The following is a 21,420-nucleotide window of genomic DNA, read 5'->3' as shown; positions in this document are numbered from 1 at the left end:
CGGTGCTCACAGAAGATGAAGGGTGAAAGGACGGGCACAAAGCAATCGGAATGCTGGAGAGAGATGCTCTGGCTTCTGACTACTTGCATATGGTCTCTTGTGTTAACAAGCAATGTAAAATTTCTGGACTTTTTCATAGTGATAAAGGGCTATGAAAATAGTTTGGACCAAGCATGGTGTCTCACACGTGTAATCCCAACATTATTGGAGGCCGAGGTGGGCAGATCGCTTGAGCTCAGGAGTTGGAGACTAGTCTGGGCAACATGATGAAACCCTGTCTCAATCAAACAATACAAAAAATTAGCTGAAGTGGGAGGAAGCTTGAACCCAGGAGGTAAAGGTGGCAGTAAGCTGAGATCACACCACTGCACTCCAGCCTGGGTGACAGAGTGATATCCGGAAGGAAGGAAGGAAGAAAGGAAAGAAAGAAGGAAGGAAGGAAGGAAGGAAGGAAGGAAGGAAGGAAGGAAGGAAGGAAGGAAGGAAGGAATTTGAATAAGTAGCTGTGTGTCCCAATTGCTTATGAAGTTTTAAAACTTCAGATAGACAGGCTCCGCTCTATATAAAATGAGTCAGAACCTCTTTTGATGTTAATGTGCTGAACATGTGTAAACCCCAGATTAACATGCTGAAGCCCTAACTCCCAGTGTGACAGTGTTTGGAGATGGGGCCTCTGGAAGGTAATTAGGATTAAATAAGGTCATGAGGATGGGACGCTCATGATGAGACTAGTGGCTTTATAAAAGACACCAGAGAACTTGTTCTCTCTCTCTCTCTATTCACATAAAGAAGAGCTCATGTGAGCACACAGCAAGAAAGGGATTGTCTGCAACCTAAGAACCTAAGAGGAGACCCCTCCCCAGAAACTGACCATGCCAACACCCTGATCTCAGACTTCCAGCCTTCAGAATTGTGAGACATAAATTTCTGTTGTGAAAGGCAGGAGTCTGCTGAGAAATGAGTTCCTAGTCTTTTTGCCTTTACTTAAACTACTTTGGTAAGATATCATATTTTTCCCCCTTTGTCTCAATGCCCTCCAACCACTGAGCTGTAGTCACCACTGCTTCTGTAGGAGGGTGAATACAACCCAGGAAAAAAGAAAATAACAGATTTAATTATGTGAAATTTCCCCGATCCTCTCCAAAAAACAAAATACCTGTTGAAATCCTAACCAGCCAGAATGTGTCTTTATTGGTAGATAAGATCTTTGTAGAGGTAATGAAATTAAAATGAAGTACAGATTTGGTGTTGAAACTATGTGAAAAAAAAGAAAGCAACAAATCAGGGTTTTTTTCAAAGGAGGGTGAAAACAAGGTTCAGGACTGTCACAGCTTTAGTCATTTAGATATGTTCATACACAGTGTTTCTTTAGAAACACTCACAATTCTGTGTTTGCTGGATGATTAGAAGTAGAATGGGAGAATAAATGATATAAAAATTCAGGCAAGTGAAATAGTAAATAGTTTGTGCAAATCCCTGTGACTGAACATGATACCACATCTTCAAGTTGTGAGAGGTCTCTCTTGGGCATGCTTTATATAAACACTAAACCCATTCATGAAGTCTCTGTACTTATAACCTAATGATCTCCCAAAGCCCCCACTTCCTAAGGCCATCACCTTGGTGGTAAGGATTCCAACATATGAATTTGGGGCTAGGGAATGCAGATATTCGAACCATATAGTAGGTTGTGAGTCTGAGGAAGCAACAAGGCTCCCTCAACCTGAGCTTGGGCCTTACTCAAAAAGGCAGGCTGCAGTGCATCCTTCATAAGAAGGAATATGGATTTGTTCCCCATTCATTTAACTTAAAGTCATAGTGGTGAAGCTTTCAGAACAAAGGAAGTCTTGTTAAAGAGGGGTTGGAGTTTGTAAGTTCAGAAACAAAACAGCCAGGAATGTTCAGAAGGCAACTCTCTAGCTAAAACAATTAAGTCCCTTCCCTGGAAGTACCATGATATAGTTTGAATCTGTGTCCTCACCAAATCACATGTAAAATTGTAATCCCCAATAGTGAAGTTTAGGCCACGTAGGAGGGGATTGGCTCGTGGGGGCAGAGTTCTTATGAATGGTTTAGCACCATTCCCCCTTGCTATTGTATAGTGAGTGAGTTTTTACGAGATCTGGTTGTTTAAAAGTGTGTGACACCCCTCCCCACCACCACTCTCTTGGTCCTGCTCCTGCCATGTAAGACGCCTGCTACCACTTTGCCTTCTGCCATGACTAAAGGCTCCCTGAGGCCTTGCCAGAGGCAGATGCTGCCATGCTTCCTATATAGCCTGCAGAATCATGAGCCCACCAAACTTCTTTACTTTGTAAATTAGCCAGTCACAGGTATTTCTTTATAGTAGTGCAAGAATGGACTAATGCATACCACAATACACAGAAGGTAATGTCAAGCAGCCTTCCCTTAAAAGAGCAAGAAGAATATGTTTCTGAAAACGATTTGATTTTCTTTCCCTGTGCTTTTATAGTTCAATTCTTCCCTGAACCCATTCTAAGGTGAGGATGGAAAATAATCGTTAGAGATCAACGCAAATATTATCCCATACAGAATAGTCCTTTTCAATGAGCTTGCCACCATGGCAGCCTTCAATTTTGCATGACTCTGGTCATACTATACACATAATTAAAATATTTTTGCTTTAAAAGCTTTTGTTCGTCTTTAGGCTCAATGTAGACATCTAAATAAATAGTTGCAGGGCAAATATTCAAAAGAGTATGAGTTCTGGCATCAGACAGAACTTGATTTGAGTTTGAGTTCCATCACTCTTGTGCAAGATATGCAACCTCACAGAGCTCTAATCATCTCATCTGTAAAATAAAGCTGATTATTTCTGAACTCAATGATTTATCGGAGGGAATACATCACATTACACTCACTCGTAAAGCTTTGGGCACAGTGCATGACACAATTAGTCATGAGTAAAATAAATATTTACTATTATAAAAAAAGCAGTATTTTTGAAAGGAGTGCTAGGTAATACAGTAAATAAAGAAGGCTGAGAAAATAGATGCGTAGGCCTACAGAAAAAAAAAAACAGAAAACCTTTTCTATTATACACTCCATAGGCCAATTTACCATTGAGAGAAGGATTTGGCTTGATAATGAAACATAGAATAAGCAAATTCCAGTTCTTGACAGAACTTTAGAATCAGAATCTTTCAAACGATCAGGCTATCCTGTAGACTGAGCGACTTGACCAACATGTATTTCTCACAGGGCTTGGAGACTGCGAAGTCCAAGATCAGCATGCCAGGAGATTTGGTGTCTGGTGAGCGTTCTCTTCTTGGTTTCCTCACGTGTGTGAAAGAGAGAAAGGAAGCAAGCTCTCTCCCATGTCTTCTTAGGAGGGCACTAATCCCATTATGAGGGTTCCTCCTTCATAATCTAATTGTTTCCAGAAGTCCAACCTTCAGATATCATCACCTTAGAGATTATTAGTTTTTTGGGGACACAAACATTCAGTTCCTAGCTCTTGCTCCAGGTCAATCACTGGTCAGAGCCAGCACTAAACTACATTTCTTCTATGACTCTATCACAACCGATTAGACCTTGATTTATATTTGCTGAAGAAATGGTCTCATTTCCTTTTGAGATTTATACATTTATAAATTTATAAAGTTTGTTTAGGACAGTTCATTCCATGTAACATGTCACTCAATTGCACATTGGTTTGACAAACAACATTTCAATCCATCAGAAAAGTTTAGGTTGATGTCTGCACATATTCCAGAGACATGAAAGTGGAGGATAAGTGTTTTTAAAGGAAACAAACCTGAGGCATGTTGTTAAAGGACACTTGCTTTGGAATGGAACTCTGGAGTGTTTAATTATCAACATGTGCCTTTCCATCCCCAGCCTATTAAATCATCTGGCCTGCTAATAATAGCCTGTTTAGCCATCAGGAAAAGATGGATGAGTTTTAGTTCCCATTTTCAAATCCAAAGGATCTACCCTGTTTCTGAATTATCTGCAGATGAAGATTAGTCACTGAGGCATCTGTAGGTTGTGCAGAGGACATTGGAGTCCTGGCCAGGATATTTATCCTCAGCAATGTGCTCCTCCCTCTCCTTCAGGCCTTCCACTGGTGAAAAGAGACTGAAAGAGCCAAACTTAAAATGTGGGGAAGGGAATCTTACCAATTAAATGCTCTTTTTAGCAGCGCAAACTGAATGTAATAGCTTCCTGTGTTTGAAATGTCTGTGAATAGATCATGTATTTAGCTTTGCAAAGGAAGTTTTACATGTAACACCACTGCTTTCCCAAAGCCAGCTGTCTGAGTGTTTGTTTTAATTCATATCCACTGTTCCTATTACTTGTTGATATGTAACAAACTATTTCAGACTTTAGTGGCCTAAAAAGAGCCATTTCTTTGGATCATGATTTTTGTGGATGAGGAACTGGGGAAGTGTTTAGCTGGGTATTTCCTTTCTGATTGAGATGTTAGCTGGGGTGGCACAGCTAGTGCTGGTGGATGCATTTTTAAGACAGCTTCCTCACATGGCTAGCAAGTTGATGCTGGCTGTTGGTGAGAACCTGGGCAAGTCTTTTGTTAGGGTAACTTGGTTGTGTTCCATTAAGGCCCATTCACGGGATGCTTGGGCTTCCTCATGGCAGAGCAGTAGAGTTCTTGAAATGAGTATTATTTCAGTTGAGTGGATGTGGCAAGACTCATTCTGACCTAGCCTCAGAAGTCCCAGAAGACCACTTTTACTGCATTCATTGATCAGGCAAATTATTTAAAGCAAATTCAACTCCAAGAAGATAGAAAATACACTCACTCTCTTATTAGTAGATTAGCAAAGATAGAGCAGACATCTTTTACCTAACACATCAAGAAAAACTGTAATTGCTAGATTTTAACTCCACTTTATACATTATCTGGTGAATCTCAAATGCTTTAAAAATACATATTTAATTTATTCATTGGATCTCTCTTCATTCATAATGCTTAATAAATATTTTGTAATGCTTTGAAACTATGATTCAATTAATCAATTCCATTGATTTTTCTGATGATTACTTCTTTTCTTCCAACCCATTCCCAGGTTGATTACAGTACTTCAAATGCCATCCTGGATCCTGAATAACTAATCTACTCAGTTACAAATAATGGAATCTTCGACATAACATTCTCTCTGAGAGTGTGCAAGGCAGACAATGGAGACAACAATTCAAAAACACTTTCCGAGTTGAAGTACAATCTTAACAATGGCAGTACTTTTGAGATATTTAGGTGGCTTTCATGCCACCTTTTTTTAATGCCCCAAGGGATAAGGGTACCAAGTGAAGTAGTTTTTCAGATCTTATCAGGAGACCCAAAAGTAGAAATTAACCAGTAGTAAAAAAATCACTTATATTGAACCCTTTTCATTTGCATATATTTGCATATGAATAACTAATTGTTTTGAAGTAACAAGAGAACAACGGAGGAGAGAAAAGGGGCTTGAGGTGGCAACAGACACCTGGGAGACTGTATTTTAAAAGCTTTTTACATATTTGATTTTATTTTTTAAATAAAAAGAAAGGTACTAAACCATGCACACAGAGGACTACCAAAAGAATTAAAGTGGGAGAAGGTTTCTGACCTAATGTTGCTGTTTTCTGATAGATACCTCTTTAATTCTTTCCACTGAAATCTTGAATAACAAAGCCTTGTAATGTGTATAGAAACAAACATTCTACAGATAGTGTTAAGCAAGTTTTAAGATTCCCCTGACAAGCTCTTAAGTTGATAATGGCCCCTGTTTGAACTGGTATTTTTAAATAAGTAGTTGTGTAAGTTTCCTTTATTATACAGCAAAGCCTGTATATTATCAGTAGGATGAGGTGACCTTCCTTTCCTCTACTTTGTCACCCTGAACAATTCAGCTCTGGCCCCAAATTAGCATCATCCACTCAGCAAAACAAATGCCCGATATTTAACTCTTCTTACTCTTGTTGCAATTTAGCAAACATCTCTGTTATCTTGAGCATGCTTTATGGAATTTACTTCTACAATTGATTTTTTAAAATCTTTTTTACCCACTTAACATTATCTCTCTTCTGATAATAGTACCTTGATTTTTCTTTGTACAACCTCATCTCATAGTCTTAGTCTCAGTGGCTTCTGATGCAAATCTCACCACCAGCTCTAAGAATTGAGCCAAAAAACGGGAGGTATAGTTCTGAAATAGAGAGAAATAAGTCAGAGTAAGACAAACATAAGAAAAAGTAGAGGAAAAAGACAAAGGGAAGAACTGGTGCTGGAACACAAATGACACTGTTTGAGATCTTGGATCCAGGCATGCCTCAAACTATATTTTTCAGTTACACAAGCTAATTAATATTTCCTCTAACACACACAAACAAACACACGTATACATGCACACAGACATATTTTATTTATTTATTTGTTTATTGATGTATTTATTAGGATTTGCTTAAGCTGGTGTGATTTGTGTTCTTGTCATTTAAAATTAAAGCTTGAAATTAGGCTTTACCAATACAGCCATTTACCAACTCAAAATATATTAGCAAAGTATTTCTTCTAGTTATTTAGAACTGTTCTTGAAAGGCATTGTGAGATCTGAAATCGTACATTAAATTGACTTCACTGGCTTTAATATAATATGTGCAAACCAATAAAAGGTAGCCTTTTCAAATTACTTATGTTTACTATGAGATTATTCAGTATTACTATCTAAAATAAAATTACTAAATTTATGTAAATTAAACTTTTGTATTAATTTAAAACACACTCACATATTATTACAGAGTCAGAATAAAAAGCCACAGAACCGCAAACCTCTAGGCAGGCACATCCATTAGCATTCATGTAAGTAGGTGTATTTGGTGGCTCTGCTGGAGTAACAAACTACCTCAAAATCTCAATGTTATGAAACAAAGGCTTGTTTCTTGTTCATATGGCATGTAGGCTTCAAGCCACCTGAGGGTCTGCTCCCATTGTGTGCTGCTCTAACAATCTTCGCAGCTAGGCTTCCAGGATAAAGAAGCAACCTTTATTTGGAGAGCACCATTCTCAGAGCAGGAAGCAGAAGCAAGGTTACCATGTCATCCTACTTAAAGCTTCTGCTCCAACATGGCTTATATCATATTCACTCAAATTGTACTAGACAAATTTAAGAACGGGACATTCATGTCATTTACACACTGTGCTGCCAATTACAAGGCAAAAGCAAGGATCTATAAGTGCTTCCAAATATGAGGGTCAGTGATTTTAACAATATTAACTGACACAATGGACATGTCCTGTCTTTACCTAGTTGCTTTCTAATACACTGCTGTGATTTCAGTGTAGTACCAGGCTTTCATTGCAATTTCAGAGTCACTAATGTTCAACGAGGGGAAGATTCTTCTTCACCCTCTGAAGACTCACTGAAAATGAACTTACAATAGTCAGATTAATGGGAGAAAAAGACATACAGAATTTACTTAACAGGCAAGGGATAAGTATCACAGGAGCGTGAGTGCTCAAATTATTTTAATAAAGAGAAAACAAACTTCTAGTTTTGTTTCAGTGTACATTTGATATTAAGGCTCAAAATTAAAACTCTTTAATAAATCCATTTAGCTTGATTTCCTTTAACCATATAAGATTTTCTTTTACTCTCCTTTTTTTTTTTTTTTTTTTTTTTTTTCGGAGATGGAGTTTCGCTCTTGTTACCCAGGCTGGAGTGCAATGGCGGGATCTCAGCTCACCCCAACCTCCGCTTCCTGGGTTCAGGCAATTCTCCTTCCTCAGCCTCCCGAGTGGCTGGGATTACAGGCACGCGCCACTATGCCCAGCTAATTTTTTGTACTTTTAGTAGAGACGGGGTTTCACCATGTCGACCAGGATGGTCTCGATCTCTCGACCTCGTGATCCACCCTCCTTGGCCTCCCAAAGTGCTGGGATTACAGATTGAGCCACCGCGCCCGGCCTTTCTTTTACTCTCTTAATTTTCCAACTTTTTATATTTATTTAGTTTTACCTATAACAATTTTTCTCAACTTGTTCATTCTGAAACAATATTTAAGTATACTCTACACTAGACAAAATTACATTTTTAAAACAAAATCCTTAACTTCATGCCTTCCTTACAACCTTCCTCACCAAAAACACATCCTTGTATGCTGCATACAGAATTTTTTTCTAATTTTCAGTAGTTTTAGTGAACTACATTAACTGGAGCTTCAAATTTTTAGCAATTGTAATCCAACAATCTATAGACTTACAAATACCATTTTATAATTTATAAAATCTAACAGACCTAAATATATTTTATTTCTTTGTAATAAGAAGCCAAAAGTAGATAAACTTAAACCTCTTGTTAATGTTTTAGTATTTTATATTTCTTGATAGTATTTTACATTTCTTAGAAATAGTCTAGGAATGTGATGAATATCTGTCATCAACTTAGCAAAACTAGAAGGTATGTCGCTAAAGACATTTGGGAAATCTTTTAAGTAAATATATTATAAGTATGATTATCCTTGAAAAAGGTATATTTATCAACTTTATCCCATTTACATCTATTTGATTTATTAATCTTTAACAATTATGCTTGGAGAATTCTAGTTTATTTTATTTGTTTTTTATTTTAATAGTTTTTGGAATAAAAGTGATTTTTGGTTACATGGATGAATTGTATAATGGTGAAGCCTGACAGTTTAGGGCACCAATCACCCAATGTACTGTACATCATACCCAATATGTCGTTTTTTTAGTTCCTTCATCCCTTCCTATCCTTCCCACTTTTGAGTCTTCAATGTCCATTATGCCACTCTGCATGCCTTTGCAGACCCGTATCTTAGCTCTCACTTATAAGTGAGAATGTATGGTATTCGATTTCCATTCCTAACTTACTTCTGTAAGAACAATGGCCTCTAGCTCTACCCAAGTTGCTGCAAAAGAGAATTTTCATTCTTTTTTTTATAACTGAGTAGTATTCCATGTATATATATACCATGTTTTCTTTATCTACACTTTGGTTGATGGAAATTTAGATTCGTTCTGTATCCTCCCAACTGTGAATTGTGCTGTGATAAACATATGCATGCAGGTTTTTTTTGTTTTGTTTTCTTTGTTTGTTCATTTTGATATAATGACTTCTTTTTCAGGGGGTAGATACCCAGTAGTTGGATTGCTGGATTGAATGGTAGATCTATTTTTAGTTATTTGAAGAATACTCACACTGTTTTCCCTAGCGGTTGTACTAATTACATTCCCACCAGCAGTACATAAGCATTCCATGCTCACCATCCATGCCAACATATGTTGTTTTTTTGGAGTTTTAATGACTGCCACTCTGGATGGGGTAAGGTGGTATTCTCATTGCAGTTTTAATTTGCATTTCCCTGATGGCCAGTAATGTTGAATATTTGTTCATGTTTCTTGGCCATTGTGTATCTTCTTTTGAGAACAAACTATTCATGTCATTTCACTTTTTGATGGGATTATTTGGGATTTTTCATCTTGCTTATCTGTTTTAGTTTTAAATTCTGGATATTAATCCTTGTTGGATGCAGAGTTTGCAAATATTTTTTCCCATTCTGGGAGTTTTCTGTTTACTCTGATGACTATTTTGATTATTTCCATTGTTGTACAGACGCCCTTTAGTTTAATTAAATCCCATTTATGTACTTACTGTTTTTGTTGCATTTGCTTTTGGGATCGTAGTCATGAATTCCTTGCCTAGGCCAATTTCCAGAATCGATTTTCCTAGATTTTCTTCTAGACACTTTTGGCTTCGGATCTTAGATTTAAATCTTTAATCCATCTTGAGTTAATTTTTGTATATGGTGAGAGAGAATGATCCAGTTTCATACTTCTATACGTGGCTATCTGGTTTTTCCATAGACTTGAAACATTTTATCAGACATTAGACTCAGTTTAGTCATCTCAAGTTTTTTTTCTAATAATTATCATATAACATGTGTATATCAGGCAGTTACCATCCAAGCAAAAACTACTAAGGTATTTTGCTGATCAAAGATAAATCTGTTTCTATTAAACCAAAAATATTTAACTCATCTAATTTCCTAGAGACTTATTTAGTCAAATAAACTTTGAAAGGTATTTAGGCTTGATTATTTAATTCATATGCGATCATTTTATCTCTAGTCAATTTGGTACCATGTAGATAATGTATAAACACATGTATAGAAATAAACATGTAGACATAATCTGCAACGCACATACATGTGTGCAGTCAAAAGCCAAATAAATTAGGTTGCTCAATACAAACAAGAGCAAAATTTCAGACCTGAGATAAGCCCCCCTGTGTCTCTTGAGTCTCTATAAGGAAGGCAGAAATCCCCAATAAAGAGGTCAGTGGCACATTTTTTGTGTTCCTCTGTAGGTCTCAGGGTCACTAGAAGTCTCCTTTAGATTACTTCATGTGAAACCCGAAGCTCTGATGTTTTCGCTCAGTAATTTTTTAGCCATTGACCCTCAAATAAAAGAAGTAGGTGCTGATAAAGGTGGGAAAAGGAAGGAGAAGCAGAAGTAAATGGAAGAATGGGTCCTAAAACAACCAGTTTCAGGAGATCTTAAGTTTCACACAAAGGCCAATGAAGGTTTAATTAGCAGGGGTTCAAGAAAAAGAAGTCAGGTTGACTGAGAAGTAATTTAATGAGAGAAACAGGATTCAAAAGAGAAAAACCAGAGAGGCCTTTAAAAAATATTATAGCCTGGATTTCAGTTTTTAATTAAGCGACTTTTGACCATAAAACTCTTAAAACATTTTATTATCAAGTTTCAGCCAAGCAAAGAACAAACTTTCCATTTACCAGGTTTTTTTTCCCTGAAATTTGCACCTAGGAGTTTTGGATGTTGGTTAGAAGGGGTGCACTTTGGAAGCAGCAGGCCTTCGCCTGGAATCAAGGGACTAGAGCAGGCTATATGTGGAGAAGCAACTTTCCCTCTGCCTGGGAGGAACCTGCTGCTGACTCAGAGCTGTTCCCGGCAGAGATAGGAGGCCTGTCTCTCTGGCCCAGTCTGTGTCTAGTCACCAGGGCCCCTCCTACCCACTCCTATGAAAGACCACGTAAAAGTCTAATGAACCAAGATGAGAAAGACAGGGCAAAAAGAACTTCTAGAGGAAGATTTCTGTTTCTGTCAATTTACCGAGTTCTTTCTTTCTTAGTACATAGTTCCGTTTTTACCTCAGGAGAGAAGGCTAAACGAGCAAAAAACAAGTTTCTACCATGCTCGGAATATAAACCAAAGGAGTATAAATAATGACCTATAAACAAACAAACAAAAAATCACATACAAGACCAAAGTCCAGAAGCCCTTTATGATTTTAGCCAGCCTCCAAAGAAGAACAAATAACTGAAGCCCTTCCATAACTGAAGAGTTAGGCATCTGCATACAGCTGCCTGACAACCAATGTGCCCTTAATCAATGAAAAACTGAGAGATGAAGAGTTGGTAAGACAAACCGAAAAGCAAATGATTTTCATGGGAAGGAAAGGTTACTAGTCAAATGGGTACCCCAAAGAGTTAAGGGTCACACAAATAAAAATTCAAAAAGATTTTCGCAAATAACTAATATTAACTCTCACAAATGTTTCTCTCCTGAGCCCAGGAAGTTTGTATCTCTAATGGACTTGTTTCCTGGACAGGTATTGCAAAGTATTGACAATGCAAATCTTAATCCCTAGAGTACAGATCGAAGAATCTTCTAGAAAATCTCATAGAAAATTCAAAACAGGCAAGTGGAGCATTCAAAAAAATTTAACTTTATTTTAAATCTCATTTTTGCTTTTCAATCTTGCCAATTAATTTTTTGAAGTAAAAATTTTGTATTTAAAAGAAACATTTTTATTTTAAAGAAACAATAAATACAAATTTATTCCAAAGATGACTCAAGCCAATAAGCCTTTCTCATAAAAAGGCCTAAACAAATTACTGATATTTCAGGGGTTTCTTCTCTGTCTTGCTAGCTGTTCGTCAATTTTATTAATCTTTTCAACAAATTAGTTTTTGGTTTGACTAAATTTTTTATGTTTTAATATTTTCAAGTTCATTAATTTCTGCTCTTATGTTTATTATTTTCTTCCATTGTTTACTTTGAGATTATTTTGTTCTTTTATAGGCGTGTGTGTGTGTGTGTGTGTGTGTGTGTGTGTGTGTGTTTTGCTTGTGGGTTTTTGTTTGCCTGGTTTTGCTTAGTTTGTTTTTAATGAAGGAGCCAGGGTTTTGTGTTTTGTTTTGTCTTTTCCCTAGGGGAAAACAAAGCTTAATTATATTCCTAAGGAAGCTTAATTATTGATTTGAAACTGCTTTTTATTCTAATTTTTGAATTTGGTTCTATAAACTTCTTCTTAGCACTGCTTTAGCTGTGTCTGACATATTTTGATTACCTTTTCTTTTTCTTTTTTTTTTTACAGCAGACTTAAACGTACCTGCCTAGCAGCTCTGACCTTTTCTTTTTCAATTAAATGTCCTTTTTAAAAATTATCTTGAGACTACCTTTTTGACTCATGGATTATTTACAAATACACTATTTCACTTCCAGAAGTTTGGATTTTCTGTAATAATTTTTTTATTGATTTCTACTTTGATTCCATTGCAATCAGAAAATACCTTCTGTATAATTTTAATCGGTTTAAATTTTTAAGATTTATTTCATGGCTCTGGATACAATCTACCATGAAATGTTGTTTATCAGCACTTGAAAATAAGTGTATTTTGCTGTTGCTTGTTTAAAAATATTGAGTAAATACTGTTGTTTGATGGTATTGCTGAGTTCTTCTATATCCTTTCTAATTTCTGTCAAGTTTTTCTATATATTTTTGAGAGGGGGTGCTGAGATCTCCAAGTATAATAACGAATGTCTATTTTTTGTTTTAGTTCTATCAGTTTCTGCCTCACACATTTCGCAGCTCTGTTGTTTTGCTTGGTGCATATATATTTAAGATTACAGTTTTCTTGGTAGGCTTTAACTTTTATCAGTGCACAGATCCTGCTGTCTTTCCAGTAATTTTCCATACTCTGAAGACTACTTTATATGTTATTAGTGTAAACAGCCCTCCTTTCTTTTGTTTGCGTGATATATCTATGTTTTAAATAATTGGGTTATTTTGCCAATTTTTGTCTTTTAATTGGTGTAATTACATCATTTACATTTAATTTTAATTATTAATATGTTAATCCTGCCACTTCATTTTTAGTTGCTGTTTGTTCTCTCAGCTTCTTATTTCTTTGTTTTGTTTTTTCTTCTTTTCTGTAATTCGCTTGACATTTGTTAGAATTCTATCTTGATTTAGCAGAAGGGCTTTGTGTATATTAAAATACTATAGGTAAATTGTACATAAAACTATGTAGCTATTTCAGTGGTTATTCTAGGCATTACATAGTGTGTGTCTGTGTGTATGTGTGCATGTATGTGTGTGTGTGGTATTCTATCACAGTCTACTGGTGACATTATTTTATTATTTAAAAAATAATAATAATTATATCTCTCTCTAGTTCTCTTTGCCATCCCCTATTTATAACATAGTTGTCTTAAATATTTCCTCTGCATATATTTATAACCACATTATATACTGTTATAATTTTTGCTCTAACTACCAACAAAATTAGAAAGCTTGAGAAGAAGGAATTGATATTATATTTTTCTGTATTTTTCTCATCTTATTCTCTCCTCTTCCCTGATCTTACTGGGTTTCTTATTTTATAATTTCTTATTGTTTAGAGAAACTTTCTCTAGCCATTGCTTTAGAATAGATCTGAGACTAAACACATTCACTTCATTTTTTTCTCTCATTTTAGAATAGCTTCACTTCCTCTTTATTCCTGAGGAATTTTTTTTTTCTTTCTTTTTTTTTTTTTGCTGAATATAGATTTCTGGGTTGAAAATTAGTTTCTTTCAGCCTATGAAAAATATTCATCTAGCGTCCATCATCTGTTATGAGAAATCATCTTTTACTCTAATTGTTATTTTTCTAAACATAATGTCTCATTTTTCTCTAGCCACTCTCAAGATATTTTGCCGTTAGTGTTCTAAAGTTTAATTACAGGGTATCATTGCATGGATTTCTTTTTTTCTGCTTTGTGTTCACTCATCTTCAATAGACATCTGAAAATTTTTACATCACAAAATTTTCAATCTTATTAAATATTCTATTTTAGCTGGCTTTCTTTTATGTAACGCTGATGAGGAAAGAGGAAGGCATTACCATGGAGGTACAATTTCAGCTTTGCTACTCAGCCTTCATTGACACAGAAGTTAGGTAAGTTTCCTCATTATTACTACACAGAAGTAGGGTATTTGACTTCCATTTTGTCTTCACTGACAGCAGTGGGGATGTCCTTGTCTCCACTGGGTGATGGTGAAAGATCACACTCCAAAACAGGTCTCCTTGATACCCTGTAACTAGAAGTCAGAACATTACTGCCAGGCATGAGTAGCAGTCCAGGCTCCCCACATGACATGCACTAACACTGTGAATGGGGGGCTCATCGCTGGCCACCAGGGATTGCAGTATTGGCTTTCTACATGACCTTCGACACCAGCCCAGCAGGGGCATTAGGATTTTGGTAAGAACCTTGAGTGGGTCCCTACTCAGCCTTTGCTGGTAGAATGGGGTCAGAGATTTAGCTAGAATAGAGCAGTTTTTTTCCAAATTTTTTTTTGCTTTACTAGGCTGCTTCTATTTCTTTGTCTAGGGCTTTGGTTGGAAATTTTGGCATCTGTGCTAGTTGGTGATTTTAGTTTACTGGCTTCATCAGCTCTAAGTCAAAATATATGAGGCAAAAGGAAACCCAGGTAACTGATAACCATGTTGGTCTTTAGGTCCTAAGATTCTTGGCCCATCAGCCATCTTCTCTTAAATCTTTCAGAGATGTCTTATGTTTGCTTTATATACAGTGCCCAGTATTCATAGTTGTATTTAGCATGATGATAAGGAAAGTACAGCTACTTCATCTTCTGGAAGTGGAAGTCAAGTTGGAAAACCTTTTAAAAATAATTGCACTTATAATTAAGTTGGTTTATTTTTTTCCTGAAAACTCAATACTCCAGTTCATCTGAAAGAATGTCCAGGAAATAACAGAATTACAAAGAGAATATTTGCTGCTGTGATTATACAAATAAATGCATTCAAAATGTGCTTATAATACTGGCATCTATTCAATCTACAACTCCCACAGACTCAGGAGATGAATTATGTACGTGTGATTTCAGTTAATACACAGGGGCAGTGCTTGAGCCAGACACATGTAGCACAATCTTGGGATAGATATTAAGACCAAGTAAAACATGGTAGTCACAGGTAGGCAGACAGACTTGGGAGGAAAACAGGCTTGCCAGTAGTCTTTTAATCTCATGCCATCTCACTTCATCTTTACAATTGCCCATGGAGTCAGGTACTATTATTGATTTCAGTCTTAAGAAGGAGAAAGAGAAGCTTAAGAATTAAACGATTTTTCCAAATTTTCAGAACTAATAAATGAATGATATACTGTTCAAAACTTGTATATCTGATTCTAATATCCCTAAACTCTTAACCATTAGAAATTAGAGATGCTCAGATAAAATGACTTTAATATTAGTCTTTCAGACTAGGGGATATAGCAATAATATTCAAAAGTTATTATGATCTCTAATATCAGTTTAAATGATTCTGCTAAGGGAGTGATTCAAAAAGTAGCTGTGGGTTTTCAACAGATGTATTGAGCCTCAGTAATTGCATAAATACAGTGTAGTTGTTTCCTGAGAAGCATGACAGCAGCATCAGAAAAAAATGGTCAAGGAGAGGAAAGTCTTAGTTTATGGACTAGGGTCAGAGTAAAATTTCTGGATCTGTTTGAATGTAATGGAAATGTAAGAAGTGATCATGGAACTCACAGGGAGAGGGGAGGACTGCCCAACTGACTGTGACATTGACTAATAATCAATAATCACATTGATGATGATGACTACTAGTTATTGTGCCTTCCACATGCCAAGGACTAGGCTAGATACTTAAATATGTTTCAGTAATTGCAACATACTACAAAAGCTTAAGCTTGAATTAAGTGCACTGGGTTTCCTTTACCACAACGAAATATCCTCAAAGGATATACTTGGGATTTCAGCATTCAGCACCAAAAGCTTTAGAGTCCTTCTTAGGGAAAACAACTTTATAAGAAATGCATGAATAACAGAATGTGCATTTTTAAAGTTTTTTTTTAATTTTTAACTTTTATAGGAATACAGTTGGTGTATATATTTATGGGATACATGAAATATTTTGATATGGGAATGTAATGCACAATAATCACATCATAGAAAATGTGGTATCTATCCTCTTAAGCATATACCCTTTGTGTTACAAACAATCCAATTATAAATATTTCATAATTTGTTTTGTTTTGTTTTGTTTTGTTCAAGACAAAGCCTTGCTTTGTTGCCCAGGCCGGAGTGCAGTGGCACAATCTTGGCTCACTGCCACTTCCACCAACAGGGTTCGGGCGATTCTCTTGTCTCAGCTTCCCAAGTAGCTGGAATTACAGGTAATTTTTGTATTTTTAGTAGAGACGGAGTTTCTCCGTGTTGGTCAGACTGATCTTAAACTCCTGACCTCAGGTGATTAGCCTGCCTCAGCCTCCCAATGTGCTGAGATTACAGACATGAGCCACTGCCTCTGACACTGTTAGTAATTTTAAAATGCACAATTAAATTATTATTGACCATAGTCACCCTGCTGTGCTATCAAATACTAGGTCTCATTCATTCTTTTTTTTTAATTTCAAAATATTTATGGCACAGAAACATAAACATAAGCCCTGAAGAAAGAAACATGACAAACTTTATATGTAAAATATAATTTTTCCTTAATTAACATATGTGTGTTCATGCTTTACGAAATGATTAATGTTTCACTTCTATCCCTTTGTATCTAGCAGAAAAGTTCTTAGTCTGGCTGTGGGCACACAGAAACTTCCTATTGATGATTATGTTCAAATGTTTATTTACTTTTTCCAGAATAAACTGGGGGACTGGCACTCTCTGGATTTATCACAGGAAAGATATTCAGGAGGCTTTGATCATCTTGAGTTTCACGTTTATGAGCAAAAAAACAAATGAAGTGGCTTTCTAACAGAAATTTTGTTGAATGTGTAGATATGGCACCCATCACTAACATTATAAAAAGGAATGAATCTCCTACCTATATCCAGGAATATCCCCACTCTGTGCAACTGGGGACTCACCCAGAGAATAATCAAAGGCATAGTCCTGGCAGCAAAGACATTTCCTTTTCTGGAACCCACAGTCCAGAAGCTGAGTTCTGAATAAAGTACAATCGTTGATTACTTATTCATTCTTTCTATTTTCTGTACTCATTAACCCTGTCCAGCTCACCCCCATCCCTACTTACCCCCACTACGCTTCCCGGCCTCTGGGAACAATCCTTCTACTCTCTATGTCTATAAGTTCAATTGTTTTGATTTTTAGGTGCCACAAATAAGTGAGAATATGCAGTTTGTCTTTTTGTGCTTGGTTTATTTCACCCAACATAATGACCTCCAGTTCCATAGACTTTGTTGCAAATGACAGGATCTCATTTTTTATGATTGAATACTACTGTGTTGTGTGTATGTACCACATTTTCTTCATCCACTCATGTGTTTATGGACACTTAGGTTGCTTCCAATTCTTGGCTATTGTGAAGAGTCCTGAAACAAACATGAGCGTGTAGATACCTCTTTGATATGCTGATTTCCTTTATTTTGGGTATATAGCCAGAAGTGGGATTACTGGATTGCATGGTAGCTCTATTTTTAGTTTTTTGGGTACTAATTTACATTCTCAGCAACAGCGTACAAGCGTTCCTGTTCTCCGCATTCTCTCTAGCATTGTTATTGTCTGTATTTTGGATAAAAGCCATTTTAAGTACAGTAAAATGATATCTTATTGTGGCTTTGATTTGCATTTCTCTGATAATCAATGATGTTGAGCACCTTTTTTCTATGTCTGTTTGCCATTTGTGGGTCTTCTTTTGAGAAATGTCTATTCAAATCTTTTGCCCATTTTTAATCAGATAATTGGATTTTTTTTTCCTGGAGAGTAGTTTGAGCTCCTTAAGTACTCTGGTTATTAATCCAATGTCAGATAGGTAACTTGCAAATTTTTTCTCTCATTCTGTCTTGTCTCTTCACTTTGTTGATTGATTCCTTTGCTGTGCAGAAGCTTTTTAACTTGATGAGATCCCATTTGCCCACTTTGTTTTGGTTTTCTGTTCTGGCAGGATGTTACTCAAGAAATTATTGCCTAGACAAAAGTCTCGGAGAGTCTGCCCGATGTTTTCTTGTAGTGCTTTCATAATTTGAGGTCTTAGATTTAAATCTTTATCCATTTTGATTTTGTTTTTGTACATGGTGAAAGATAGGGGTCTAGTTTCATTCTTATGTAAATGGATATCCAGTTTTCCTAGCACCATTTGTTACAGAGACTATCTTTTCCCCAGTGTATGTTGGTAATGTCTATTCTGCACTTGTTAGATAAAGAGTTCTGTAAATACTGAGTCTATTTGTTCTACAGTGCGGCATAAGTCTGATGTGTCTCTGTTGAGTTTCTGTCTGGGAGATCTATCTAATGCTGAACGTAGAGTGTTGAAGTCTCCAGCTTGTGTTGTATTGAGGCTCTCCTCGGCTCTAATTGGCTCTCCTTGGCTCTAATAATACTTGCTGTATATGTCTGGATGCTCCAGTGTTAAGTGCATATATGTTTACCATTGTTATGTTCTCTTGCAGAATTCACCAGTTTTTCATTATATAATGGTTTTCTTGTCTCTTGCTAACCATTACCTGGTTAGCATCTATGTTTACTCAAGGCCCTAGGGCTCTACAGTCACCAGGTGATGAAGCTAATCAGGTTTGTGTCCTTTCCTTCAGTACAGTGAGCTCTTCCAGCCTTCAGGCAGGTCCAAAAATGCTGTCTAGGAGCCAGGGAGTGAAGTCAAACCTTTAGAAATGTACCTGATGGGCCGGGCGCAGGGGCTCACACCTGTAATCTCAGCACTTTGGGAGGCCAAGGTGGGTGGATCACGAGGTCAAGAGATCAAGACCATCCTGGCCAACATGGTGAAACCTCTTCTCTACTAAAAATCCAAAAATTAGCCGGGCATGATGGCACGCACCTGTAGTCCCAGCTACTTGAGAGGCTGAGGCAGGAGAATTGCTTGAACCTGGGAGGCGGAGGTTGCAGTGAGCTGAGATCACGTGACTTCCCTCCCGCCTGGTGACAGATTGAGACTCCAACTCAAAAAAAAAAAAAAATGTACGTGATGCTCTGTTCTCCTGTGGCTAAGCTGGCACTTAAACCACAACATAAAGCCCTTTCCACTCTCTCTTCTCCTTTCCACAGACAGAAGAGCCTCTACCTATCTCACCACCACCACCAGCCCAAAGGGGGTTTTGCCAGGCCACTGCCAATATTCACTTAAAGCCCAAGGGCTCTTCAGTCAGCTTGTGGTGAATGCTGCCAGGCCTAGGACTCACCCTTCTATCCCAGGGCAGGTCTGTAAATGTCCAAGAACCTTGGCCTAGACTTAAGGACCCCAAGAGCCTGCCTGTTGCTCTGCCTCTCTGTGAATGATCTGATGCCACAATGCAAGACAAAGCCATCTTTACCCTTTTTTCTCAAACAGGAGGAATCTTTCACCATAACTACCACAACTGAGAACGTGCTGAGTCTCAACCAGAGGGAACATGTCTCAGAGTCCGAGGCCACGGTGTATTATTTGGGTATCACTGCAGCTTCTTCTTATTCAGGGTCCAAGGGCTCTTTAGTAAGGAGGTGTTGAATCCTGTCAAAACTGAGTCCTTCTCTTCAAGGTATCAGTTTCCCTTTTGGCCCAGGTGTGTCTAGAAATGTCATTGCAAAGCCAGGTTTTGGAATAGTGACCTTAAAGAATGGGCATTTTACCCACTTCCTGTCCCAAGTTAGGATTGGTCCCGAACATAGGATTCAGCTAAGGCTGCAATTGAACAGATCGGTTCAATTTCAAAACCTATTCAAATTCAAAACCTTTAAGGATTAGAAATAAAGAATTGAGGCATGAAGACTCTCACCTTCACTAGGGACACACAGATTGTTCCAAATCCAAGAGGCAAAAATCAATAAAAGGTAGTATCCCTGTAATCCATCCACCTATCAACCATTAATTCATCAATTGTTGACGGCCTGATCTATGTTTGGGCTCATGCTATGTCCTCGGGATCCAGAAAAGAACAAAGCCAGGCTGATTTCTGCCTTTATTGAGCTTACTGACTAACACCAGAGCATGCATAATGCTATCGATTGATTGGTTAAACTCAGAAAATACTTGACATAGTGGATTGACTGCTTAAATATGGAGGTGTCCCTTGCAACAAAGGGTGTAATAAAATTGTATAGCAGAGAGACAAAACCTAGCCTAGGGGAACAGAAAGCCTTTCCAGAGGAAGTGACATTTAAACTGAAGCCTTGATTTTGAGTGGGGTGAGGAGAGTCAGAGTTAAGAAAGTACCAATCAGAGTGAACAGCCTGTGCAAAAGCCCTGAATACGGAAGTCGCCCTGCACACTGAAAAAGTCAAAAGAAAGTGGTTGTTCACCCCTGTGACCACAGAGGCAGAAGAGAATATCTTAAGAGGTAGAACATAGAGACAGGCTGGTGGGCACCGTACCAAGTGTCTATGAAGTGGCCGGTTCAGTTTAGTTACTTTATGGGTGACAAGAACCTCTCTAACTCTCTACCACCTTTTCTGTCTTTGTACTAAGCACAAAGGGTGAGGATGTGAAAGGTCCTCTTCTTTATATCTTGCAAACCTCATCTTCTCCCCAGCAGGAGTTCTCAAACGGCCTCCAGTTGGCATTTGGAGAGCAGTACTAAGTCTGGCCTTGTGAAGAGTCATCTATGAGCAATGGAAGTTATTACTGTGTCAGCTCCTCGGATCAGAGGCAGCTGAGCATCCAGGATCCTCATGGCGGGCTTCCTGTCACCGTGTAGCTGACGAAAAGGGAGTTGGAACTCTGCCAGCTACAAGCTCTAGTACTGAGGAGCTAAAAGGTGTGTTTTAAGCTACTTCAAAACCTATAATTTTTTTTTCTCTTTGAAGCTCATTATGGCACTGAGCCAACTATTAGCAATCCCATTGAAGTCTAATACCAAAAAGCAGTATAGAGAGATCATTTTTAGCCCATTCAAGCATCCTGCGTTGCTGAAACCCATCTCACTGTAAAACTACGGAATAGTGAATATCATTTATTCTTTCCCCCACTTATAAGTGAAATTATTTTAGCAAAACTTTTGTTTGTTTATTTATGTACAGGGATGGGTATCACATCTTTGATTGAGTGAACACTGACTGTATGCAGCTAGAATAATTAAATGCACAGGCCCACTTCTAGGCACTAGAGATGCAGAAGAGAAGAGATTCACAGAGTTCATTTTTGTGTAGGG

At 37.3% G+C, this 21,420-nt stretch overlaps 1 pseudogene; it reads right to left on the bottom strand.

Annotated features, from left to right (window-relative positions):
- The window catches only part of LOC144581691 (uncharacterized), a 149,298-nt pseudogene extending 128,355 nt beyond the window's left edge, over window positions 1-20,943 (bottom strand).
- Between the last annotated feature and the right edge of the window lie 477 nt (window positions 20,944-21,420).

Source organism: Callithrix jacchus, chromosome 3 (assembly GCF_049354715.1).
Source record: "Callithrix jacchus isolate 240 chromosome 3, calJac240_pri, whole genome shotgun sequence".
Taxonomy (NCBI): Eukaryota; Metazoa; Chordata; class Mammalia; order Primates; family Cebidae; genus Callithrix; species Callithrix jacchus.
This window is presented reverse-complemented; position numbering and strand designations above follow the sequence as displayed.